At 39.4% G+C, this 11,582-nt stretch overlaps 2 long non-coding RNA genes across 2 annotated transcripts; one reads left to right on the top strand and one right to left on the bottom strand.

Annotated features, from left to right (window-relative positions):
• Positions 1-2,191: 2,191 nt before the first annotated feature.
• On the top strand, positions 2,192-4,688 carry LOC133021748 (uncharacterized). Its single transcript, XR_009682980.1, has 5 exons — positions 2,192-2,263; positions 2,684-2,825; positions 3,446-3,532; positions 4,127-4,285; positions 4,482-4,688. It is a non-coding gene; the product is annotated as an uncharacterized LOC133021748 (long non-coding RNA).
• Positions 4,689-6,077: 1,389 nt separating this feature from the next.
• On the bottom strand, positions 6,078-8,574 carry LOC133021742 (uncharacterized). Its single transcript, XR_009682979.1, has 5 exons — positions 8,503-8,574; positions 7,941-8,082; positions 7,234-7,320; positions 6,481-6,639; positions 6,078-6,284 (listed from the first exon to the last, which is right to left on the bottom strand). It is a non-coding gene; the product is annotated as an uncharacterized LOC133021742 (long non-coding RNA).
• Between the last annotated feature and the right edge of the window lie 3,008 nt (positions 8,575-11,582).

Genomic DNA, 11,582 nt, shown 5'->3' with positions numbered 1-11,582 from the left:
ATATATATATATATATATATGATATGTGATCATGTGATCAAGCCACATAGTGCTAAGGCTCCTACAGCCTAACCTCAGTTACAATCAGAAGACCCAGTCATCAATGCAGGTGACATTGGATCATGTGTTTGTGAAGTGGGTCATGTAAAGTGATGATTTCATGACCTGTTCTAAGTAAACAGAATATTACAGATTTTTACAGAAAGCCCATTTTCATGTCTAGTGGAATTACACAGCTCCCTCTTGTCCTGACCCTGGTCTGGGCCATGAGAAGATCTGGCTAAGAGGCTGAAGCCAGGCAATCTGATGCACCACTCACCCAACACCAAGGTCCATCTGGAAGGCCTGTGATCGCAGCTCACCACTGAAAGTCGGGCTGAGGACAAAGCTTGTTAGCCACACGTGCCATGGGTATTCAGCAACATGTACAGAATAAAAAAAGATGAATAAATTAAAAGTAGAAGAGCAGATTGAGAAGAGTGAGAACAGGTCAAGGGGGCAGAGAGAGATATGCTGGAGCACACTTTAATTCTACATTAGATCCTCATTCACACACACACACACACACACACACACACACAATGCGTCATGGGGCTCCTCTCGGCCTCCAACGATGGTTATTAGACACACCACAGATGGACTATTTGTATTTGATCCAACTGAAATCACTGTCAGTGTCAGTCAAAGCTTAAAGCAAAATGAATTGGTGGGTAGCAGATTGTAGATAGGCACCCAAAGTACTTACATGGGTGGATGTCTAATGTTCTGGTGATGCTAATATCCTCACTTTATTCATTTTAGCATTACAAAGTAATTATGCCAATTTCACAGTGTGCTGACAGTGGAGGCAGCCAAATATAGAGAGTGACATTGGCTAATATCATGACATAGGGACAAATACACAGTGACACTTTATGGGGGAAATCTGTTGGTAACTAGAGAAATGACAGTTTATTTTCTTTTTCCATCTACAATGTTGTATTGTGTTTTTTTGTGCAGGATTTGAGACTGATAATAAACAGACAAGCCTCGCTGAAGCCACAGCACCATCAGGGACACTTCAAGAGTGATGCTGGGTGCTAAAGTCACAGTTGGTGACCAGGATTTATGCAAGTCATTTAGATTCTTCCACATCTATTGGATAAACTTCTCTGTGGAGCAGTCTTTGTGTAGAGGTAGTAACAGTAAATAGACTAACACGAACTAGCTGAAAACAGACTGCTGGTCAAAAATATTGTTGTAGGCTTTAGCATTGAGCACTGGATTTATTGACGCTAAGAGGCGTATACTTTTGCGCACTTGACTGTCATTGAACAATAAAGTACAAGATTGACAGTAGTATAATTTGTGAAGATTTTTGAAGACAGGCTAACACAACTGCACAGTGTCAAACATAGAGGCAAGGCGACTGAGACCAATTTTCCACAAAATTCCACATACAATTGGTAAAAAGCTTAACATTTCTCTGCTTATTTTGTAAATCTGTCTGTATTAATGTACTCAGTAGTAGAAGTCATGTATCAATTGCAGTTCAGCAGGAAACATTTGTAAAGCTGATTTTTTTTCATTTTAAACTCAGTGCTTACGTCCTTGTTTACAAGTTGTCCTTGCTGTCTTTTGTTGCCACTGCTCCATCTCACAATCTGGCCTATCAGATTGTGAGATGGAAACGTTTGGTCCGCCCATTGTTTTGCATTGACGTGTTTTCACGTCACGTGACTCCCGAGCTCCCGTCTACGGAAAGGAAAACATGGCGGACAGTCCTTGTTTTTTCAGATAAAAATATGATTTTGTAACTTAGTCTGGGCATAAAAATACATTCTGACACCATTTCTAGCGAGAAATGTGGTCTTTGCTTCCACAGTCTTCAGCCAGTTCGTGCTTATGATATATATTTTAATAGTTATCACGAATGTTTTTTTCGTTGCTATGATGGTTGCTATGGACGCTGCCATGCCGAGAACCACGTCGTAGCGTGCTGTTTAAATCACCGTCCCTGCGTGGTGTCGTTCAGTGCTCGTGAATGTTATTCATGTTAAATAATATTAATATTTGAGGCTAGATTACACCTCTAATGCGGAGGATCCTGCGAGTCTGTTCATACGGAGGCGGACACGAGTGTGACACCGGACCGAGTCCGCCACCGGACCGAGTCCGCCACCGGAAATAACGTGTGGCTGTCAACATCCGGTCCCTTTAACTAGAAGCTGCGTCATACACACGGAGCATTTGGGAGACCACGATGTCGTCTTCCTTCTGTCAGGTAAGTAGTTTATTGTTTTTAAAGATCGTTACGATCTAGGTTCACAGTCCGAGTGCTGAGACAGCGGATGTGGAGTCCGTCGATACCCACAATGGATGCTTTTCTTCAGCTAATATGCCATTGTTAGCCACATGCTTCAGCCCACGGTAGCATGTGATTACCTGGGAGGTGAAAACATGGTTATTCAAACCAGTTCAAGATGCTTAGCTCATCATTGAGGGACGCTACAATATAAATATAAACATGAATTTGATTTATGAATGCTTTAGATTAATAAGGAGCGTATTTCTCTACCAATACTTCACAATAACAGATCAATTTGGTTTAATGTATAGAATGTAATATGACAATAATGTTTTCATGTTATGGAGTTGCGATTCATTTTATAAAACAATTCCTATGTTCTGTTTTTTAATCAAGGAGGATCCAAGTGAAGCTACAGGAGTATGATGAAGAGCAAGAAGGGCAGCCTGGAGAGAAAGAGGAGCCGGGTTGAGCCCACTACTCTCATCGTCGTACCACGAGGAAGATGAGGGAGAGAAATTATCCTACCATTAAAGAGGTACTTTTAAGTTACATACCAGAAACACCATTTTATATAATGTGCCAAATATACATTTTTATTAAATCCCCAAAGTACGCTGGCTGAAATACAAGTTAATATCACACTGAAAGAGTTTTGATCAATCATGCTTCCCTGCTGTGGTTGTTCAACTGGGAAAACAACTTTTTCCACAGGAAGGCAAGTAAATTTAAGGAATGCTTGTGCAAAGTTTTCCTCTGTTATGTATAATGATGACCCCCATCAGACATTATGTTAGCAATATTTACACCTTTTCATTTATACTGTTTATTTCTGTCTACATGTGTGAATTTGCCTTCATTAGTTTCAGAAAAGAGCGATCATGTATCGGTCAGTGGGCGGCAGCCCAAGACTCCGCAAACTAGTCTTTAAGCAAAGTAGACGAAGGCATTGAGGTTGCGGCCTGCCATCATTATTATTTTGCTTAAGGGACTGAATATGTTTCATGCAGAAATATTAGCATTTCCCTTATATCTACCAAAACTGCTTGTTTCACAGACTGCAGTTTTGTTTTGATCCGATGTGGTGTGCAAATACCAACTGTATCTGCAATGGGTTGTTGGGCATTAATATTTGTAACTCTAATTTTGTTTTGACAGACTGTGCAAAGAATGTTGAGAACATCACCACTCTACAGGAATACACAGTCCAGTAATGTGTGTCAGAAGTTCAGTAGTGAACGACAGGTACTGTGGAAAAATGTGTGTCATTGTTGTACAATGTCCTTTGACTCTGTTTACACAAGGTCAACACAAAAAGGTTTGATTGTAAACTGATATTGGTATGAATTCATGTTATACTCCTCTTCACAAGAAACAAACAATTTACAAAAAAAACCACTAGAATTACCGCACTGCGTTGTATGACTCCGCTAACCAGTGCAGTGTCCGTCTACATATTTCTACATATTTTCTCTCATATAAATGTCACTGTAACCTCTTGACAACTGAAACCATAACATGAGGTCAGTGTGGCCTTGACCTTTTGACTTTAAGACAAATACACAGTTAGACAACCCGAAAACATGCAGTAATGCCTCCGGCGACTCGCTATTACAGAGGCATTAAAATGTTAAGTGTAGTAGACTGGATTTTATTGGTGTTACATTGGACATCTTGTATTGGTACACAAAAAATATATTTGGTTTCACATTTTAGATGGCATAAGCAGAGACATCAACTCAGGAAATGGATTTCTGCAGAAAAGAAAGCCTTGTATGTGTGTATATATACATACAAACACACTTTTAAAACGTTTTGTTTTTTATCATATATTCTCAGGTAGTACTGACGCATTTACGGAGATGGGACATGAGGGCCTTGTCTGCGTGCCCAAGAGAAGATTCCACAGAGTTCAAGCTGAGCAGGCTGCAGCAGGTTTGGAGGAATCCTCCTCTGAAGAGGAAACATGGCGAGGTTCTTCTCCACTGATGAAGAAATGTGAGTGCTGTGATTAGGTCAAATCTGCTAAAATGATACTGTGGCTCCTGGGCCCTGCTATTAGCTTGGTGTTTGGTAGCTGTTAGCTTTAGCATATTTATTTTTTAGGGGCCTGTCCCACGTTTATGTTTTAAAAAAAAAAATCAGAGGGAACCATCTTCATAATTTAACACTATGGTTTCTTTGTGTCCTTCAGATCTTCTCAAGAGAAGCTGCCTCAGCTCCACGGTCCCTCCTGCAGCCTCCACTCCTGATGCTAACCCCCGGTCTCCATCACACCATCCGGGCAGACCTGGAGTCACAGAACTTTGTCCAGAGCTGCCGTCTGAGAATTGTTGATCATATAATTTTCAGCAGATGCCTTAATGCAATGTTTGTGCACAATAAATGACATTGATCATAACATATTGGTATTTCCTTGCAGTCATACACCATGATATTGGCAGATAAGATGTTGATTACATTAAAGCAGTGAATGCTCTGCTTTAAGCAACATAAACACACAATGATCCAATGGATTTGAAGTAGAATGGGCACGTTACATTCTGTAGAGAGTACCTCAGTAACGGAAGTCAGAAAATAACTTTATCTGAGGTTCAGTGAGTTATAGTCACAGCAAAGCACACAGGTCTTGTTGTCTAAGTGGCAACCATATCATATTGTTTAAGATGTGTAACATCAAGCTTGTGTATCAGGGCTAAATACATCCAGTCATAAGTAAGTTCACCCTCTTGTTAACACTAAAAGTAGGTGACCCAGATGTTTCACAATGCAATCTGATAAGGTCTTATGAGAAACATTCTTAACATTAAAGAAATGAACACAGAGGATAGCAATAGATGTTTCACTTTAAATCAGTAGCTGGTAATCGGCAGACTGACTTATTCAAACACATTAATACTACAATGAATGAGGCAGGGGTTTGCTATCAGAAATTATTTCTGGGACATTAATTTAAAAGATCTCCAGTATAAGCAAATGTGTTCTAAAATTGGTTTACATCCAAGTGAGAGGCTGTCCCATCTCATGGATTTAAGATATATATATTGTTTGTATTAGCTGTCCCTCAGTGAAGTACTTGCACTTCTTGAAAAGCTCTATATAAATAAGATGTATTATTGTTTATACATTGCCCTCTAGTATATGTTTTCCTAAGTCATTGTAGATACAGAAACAACAGTATGGTTCAGGTGACAGTAAGTGGAAGGTGAAGGTCATTTCCATGAGCTCAAGAGAAACCTAATGTGACGATATAGTTGATTTCTGATAGGAAGCACCTGCCTCATTCATTGTAGTATTAATGTGTTTGAATAAGTCAGTCTGCCGATTACCAGCTACTGATTTAAAGTGAAACATCTATTGCTATCCTCTGTGTTCATTTCTTTAATGTTAAGAATGTTTCTCATAAGACCTTATCAGATTGCATTGTGAAACATCTGGGTCACCTACTTTTAGTGTTAACAAGAGGGTGAACTTACTTATGACTGGATGTATTTAGCCCTGATACACAAGCTTGATGTTACACATCTTAAACAATATGATATGGTTGCCACTTAGACAACAAGACCTGTGTGCTTTGCTGTGACTATAACTCACTGAACCTCAGATAAAGTTATTTTCTGACTTCCGTTACTGAGGTACTCTCTACAGAATGTAACGTGCCCATTCTACTTCAAATCCATTGGATCATTGTGTGTTTATGTTGCTTAAAGCAGAGCATTCACTGCTTTAATGTAATCAACATCTTATCTGCCAATATCATGGTGTATGACTGCAAGGAAATACCAATATGTTATGATCAATGTCATTTATTGTGCACAAACATTACATTAAGGCATCTGCTGAAAATTATATGATCAACAATTCTCAGACGGCAGCTCTGGACAAAGTTCTGTGACTCCAGGTCTGCCCGGATGGTGTGATGGAGACCGGGGGTTAGCATCAGGAGTGGAGGCTGCAGGAGGGACCGTGGAGCTGAGGCAGCTTCTCTTGAGAAGATCTGAAGGACACAAAGAAACCATAGTGTTAAATTATGAAGATGGTTCCCTCTGATTTTTTTTTTTAAAACATAAACGTGGGACAGGCCCCTAAAAAATAAATATGCTAAAGCTAACAGCTACCAAACACCAAGCTAATAGCAGGGCCCAGGAGCCACAGTATCATTTTAGCAGATTTGACCTAATCACAGCACTCACATTTCTTCATCAGTGGAGAAGAACCTCGCCATGTTTCCTCTTCAGAGGAGGATTCCTCCAAACCTGCTGCAGCCTGCTCAGCTTGAACTCTGTGGAATCTTCTCTTGGGCACGCAGACAAGGCCCTCATGTCCCATCTCCGTAAATGCGTCAGTACTACCTGAGAATATATGATAAAAAACAAAACGTTTTAAAAGTGTGTTTGTATGTATATATACACACATACAAGGCTTTCTTTTCTGCAGAAATCCATTTCCTGAGTTGATGTCTCTGCTTATGCCATCTAAAATGTGAAACCAAATATATTTTTTGTGTACCAATACAAGATGTCCAATGTAACACCAATAAAATCCAGTCTACTACACTTAACATTTTAATGCCTCTGTAATAGCGAGTCGCCGGAGGCATTACTGCATGTTTTCGGGTTGTCTAACTGTGTATTTGTCTTAAAGTCAAAAGGTCAAGGCCACACTGACCTCATGTTATGGTTTCAGTTGTCAAGAGGTTACAGTGACATTTATATGAGAGAAAATATGTAGAAATATGTAGACGGACACTGCACTGGTTAGCGGAGTCATACAACGCAGTGCGGTAATTCTAGTGGTTTTTTTTGTAAATTGTTTGTTTCTTGTGAAGAGGAGTATAACATGAATTCATACCAATATCAGTTTACAATCAAACCTTTTTGTGTTGACCTTGTGTAAACAGAGTCAAAGGACATTGTACAACAATGACACACATTTTTCCACAGTACCTGTCGTTCACTACTGAACTTCTGACACACATTACTGGACTGTGTATTCCTGTAGAGTGGTGATGTTCTCAACATTCTTTGCACAGTCTGTCAAAACAAAATTAGAGTTACAAATATTAATGCCCAACAACCCATTGCAGATACAGTTGGTATTTGCACACCACATCGGATCAAAACAAAACTGCAGTCTGTGAAACAAGCAGTTTTGGTAGATATAAGGGAAATGCTAATATTTCTGCATGAAACATATTCAGTCCCTTAAGCAAAATAATAATGATGGCAGGCCGCAACCTCAATGCCTTCGTCTACTTTGCTTAAAGACTAGTTTGCGGAGTCTTGGGCTGCCGCCCACTGACCGATACATGATCGCTCTTTTCTGAAACTAATGAAGGCAAATTCACACATGTAGACAGAAATAAACAGTATAAATGAAAAGGTGTAAATATTGCTAACATAATGTCTGATGGGGGTCATCATTATACATAACAGAGGAAAACTTTGCACAAGCATTCCTTAAATTTACTTGCCTTCCTGTGGAAAAAGTTGTTTTCCCAGTTGAACAACCACAGCAGGGAAGCATGATTGATCAAAACTCTTTCAGTGTGATATTAACTTGTATTTCAGCCAGCGTACTTTGGGGATTTAATAAAAATGTATATTTGGCACATTATATAAAATGGTGTTTCTGGTATGTAACTTAAAAGTACCTCTTTAATGGTAGGATAATTTCTCTCCCTCATCTTCCTCGTGGTACGACGATGAGAGTAGTGGGCTCAACCCGGCTCCTCTTTCTCTCCAGGCTGCCCTTCTTGCTCTTCATCATACTCCTGTAGCTTCACTTGGATCCTCCTTGATTAAAAAACAGAACATAGGAATTGTTTTATAAAATGAATCGCAACTCCATAACATGAAAACATTATTGTCATATTACATTCTATACATTAAACCAAATTGATCTGTTATTGTGAAGTATTGGTAGAGAAATACGCTTCTTATTAATCTAAAGCATTCATAAATCAAATTCATGTTTATATTTATATTGTAGCGTCCCTCAATGATGAGCTAAGCATCTTGAACTGGTTTGAATAACCATGTTTTCACCTCCCAGGTAATCACATGCTACCGTGGGCTGAAGCATGTGGCTAACAATGGCATATTAGCTGAAGAAAAGCATCCATTGTGGGTATCGACGGACTCCACATCCGCTGTCTCAGCACTCGGACTGTGAACCTAGATCGTAACGATCTTTAAAAACAATAAACTACTTACCTGACAGAAGGAAGACGACATCGTGGTCTCCCAAATGCTCCGTGTGTATGACGCAGCTTCTAGTTAAAGGGACCGGATGTTGACAGCCACACGTTATTTCCGGTGGCGGACTCGGTCCGGTGGCGGACTCGGTCCGGTGTCACACTCGTGTCCGCCTCCGTATGAACAGACTCGCAGGATCCTCCGCATTAGAGGTGTAATCTAGCCTCAAATATTAATATTATTTAACATGAATAACATTCACGAGCACTGAACGACACCACGCAGGGACGGTGATTTAAACAGCACGCTACGACGTGGTTCTCGGCATGGCAGCGTCCATAGCAACCATCATAGCAACGAAAAAAACATTCGTGATAACTATTAAAATATATATCATAAGCACGAACTGGCTGAAGACTGTGGAAGCAAAGACCACATTTTTCGCCAGAAATGGTGTCAGAATGTATTTTTATGCCCAGACTAAGTTACAAAATCATATTTTTATCTGAAAAAACAAGGACTGTCCGCCATGTTTTCCTTTCCGTAGACGGGAACTCGGGAGTCACGTGACGTGAAAACACGTCAATGCAAAACAATGGGCGGACCAAACGTTTCCATCTCACAATCTGATAGGCCAGATTGTGAGATGGAAACGTTTGTCCAATTGGACCAACGTTCCCACTGAACGTTTCCTGATGAGACTGGGTTGAACAGGGACACAGTTCCACTACAGAAAAAAAAGAAAACTTTATTCAAAACATGGACAGTTTCAGTAACTCTTAACTAAATGTACAGCACCAGGGTTTGGTATGTTGTAAGGCTAGCTTCATTTATCTAAAAAGCGATCGTAAATATTATAGTTAATATGATGTTGTCTTGTGACCATAAATGATTGTTTGCAGACTTAATGTCACTGAAGAGGTGACTCTCTGACTAACTTGAGGGGTCACTGTAAATGTCTCTTGTAAAAGCAATAAAAAGCAGTGTCATTGCTGAGTAACTTTTATGGGTATGGATGAAAGTTAATGGTGAACATTATTGCCACACTTGTAGTTTTTTTTTTTTTTTGCAGTGCCTATAATATTTAACTATAGGAACATGCTTCTGATTTTCAAAGAGTCCTTACAGACTAATGAAAAAAAATAACTAAATGGAGGATTGTATCTTACAGAGGCTGGGCCAGGAAAGGGATGTCAGCCTTCTATACATCCATGTGTATATGTGTAAGCAACCTTTATTTTGCTCCCAAACAGACACACCATGAGGAGGCCTCTAAGTGCCTTTTCAGTCCAGCTTCGCAGGTCTTTTTATACTTCACTCTTTCCATCTCTTCTTCTCAGGGTTGGGAAGATGAAAGCAGGCTCTAGCACATGGCTTTGAACCTCATTGTACATAAGGATAGTATTTCTTATGTGTGTGTGTCCATGTGTCTGTGTCATTGTGTGTGCAAATCCCTATTGGTTTTAACAAATACTGCTCAAATATTTCTTGTTGGTATCTCTTAAAACCAGAGATGGAAAATGTAGAAAGCACTTGAACAACATTTTGTTCAGAGTAATGATTATTGCAGCTTGTACAAGATTCACTTTCAATGACTGACAAAGACATAGGGTTGTGGGTATGTTTTTATCTGATGATTGTTTTTGTTCAATAGAGTTTGCTATAGTACTCGGAAGGACATACCAAGGTCTGTTGTGTATGTATTGAAATCCTCTTAAAAAGCACCACCCAAGCAGTAGGGTGGTCTCACACAGAAGGTGTGTCAGGGTTTAAAGTATTTGGACATGAATGAAGAAAACATCTAATAGAGATAAAGGGAGCGGCAATGATAGATATGTGATCAGGATCTAAGCAAAGTTTTTATCATGTGATGTCTATTTCTTGTATTATATGTTTCTATTTGTATTATTATTCTGATTGTTCATGCGACTCATATTGATGTTGAAAAGTGCTATCCGAATGAATTGGTAAATAGTAGTATCATTATTATTTGTGTGTGGCTCCATATTTAAACTCTAATGATTCTTGTGTATGATGATCTGTGAGATCAGCAGTTTCATAAACACTCAAATGAGCAGTCACAGTCACTGAAACCACACTTTTAACCTGAACATTAGCTGAAGCTCCTGAAGTGTATCTGCTGGATTGTAAGCAGTAAACTGAATTATTCGCTAATTGGATGAACTGCATTAATAAGCAGATGTACAGGTGTCCCTAATAAAGTGCTGGCTGAGAGTTCCTCTTGTTTGGTTTCATGCTGACTTTGCTTGAATGTTTCTCTGAGACATTGAGGATTTCATTAATTTTCTCTAAATAAGTTGTACAGAGACCAGTAGTCACTGACTTCCTAATTAGAGTACAAGGCCTCTCCATAATACTGTTTCCATATGAATAGCAGTATTACAGTGAACTGGTAGACACAGAGCAAGCCTTCTCTTCAGATTTCAGCCCTTCAGGGCCAGTGTTTTTCCTCAACAAAAAGTGCAGAGCCCCTCAGATTCTTCCTATTTGTGTGGGTCTTTTCCAATCAAAATCGCTTTCGCTGATTATTTTACAAGGATTAGGGATATTTTTCCAATAGACTGTAATAACCATCGTATATTTTAACCTCCTTTTAATCAGTGGGGAAAAGGAACAATCAGTTACATCACTGAGATGGAGAGCACCGGTTTTCCCCCAACCTAAAGTGTACTGCTTATTTATCCAGCATCTAAGGCTTCCCTGGTTTATTTTATCTGACTGAGTGAAATTCCAGTATCGGCCCAGATTTCTATGGGGTGGCGGGCCTCATCAGGGTCCTCTCTGTCTTAGCAGATGTGGAGAAATGGAATGGAGTTAGTTTTGCATGGTATAGTGGGGAGTACAGAAAATAGACGTTTGTGTTAGTAGAGGAAATGTTGCAGACTGTAGGTAATTGGATCATTTAAAGTCCTGGTGACATGCCACACACAGTTTAATGAGATAAATGTCCCTATGTAATAAGTGTATGTAATATTATATGTAAAAACCTCTTTAATACTATTACAGAGTTAGTTGTTGGTCTTCATGTATTTAGCCAAAGTCATGAAAGGAAGAAATTATTGGCTGATATGAATAAC

The sequence above is a fragment of the Limanda limanda genome, chromosome 16 (genome assembly GCF_963576545.1).
Source record: "Limanda limanda chromosome 16, fLimLim1.1, whole genome shotgun sequence".
Classification (NCBI taxonomy): Eukaryota; Metazoa; Chordata; class Actinopteri; order Pleuronectiformes; family Pleuronectidae; genus Limanda; species Limanda limanda.
The sequence above is the reverse complement of the archived record's forward strand: the minus strand, read 5'-3'. Positions and strand labels throughout refer to the sequence as shown.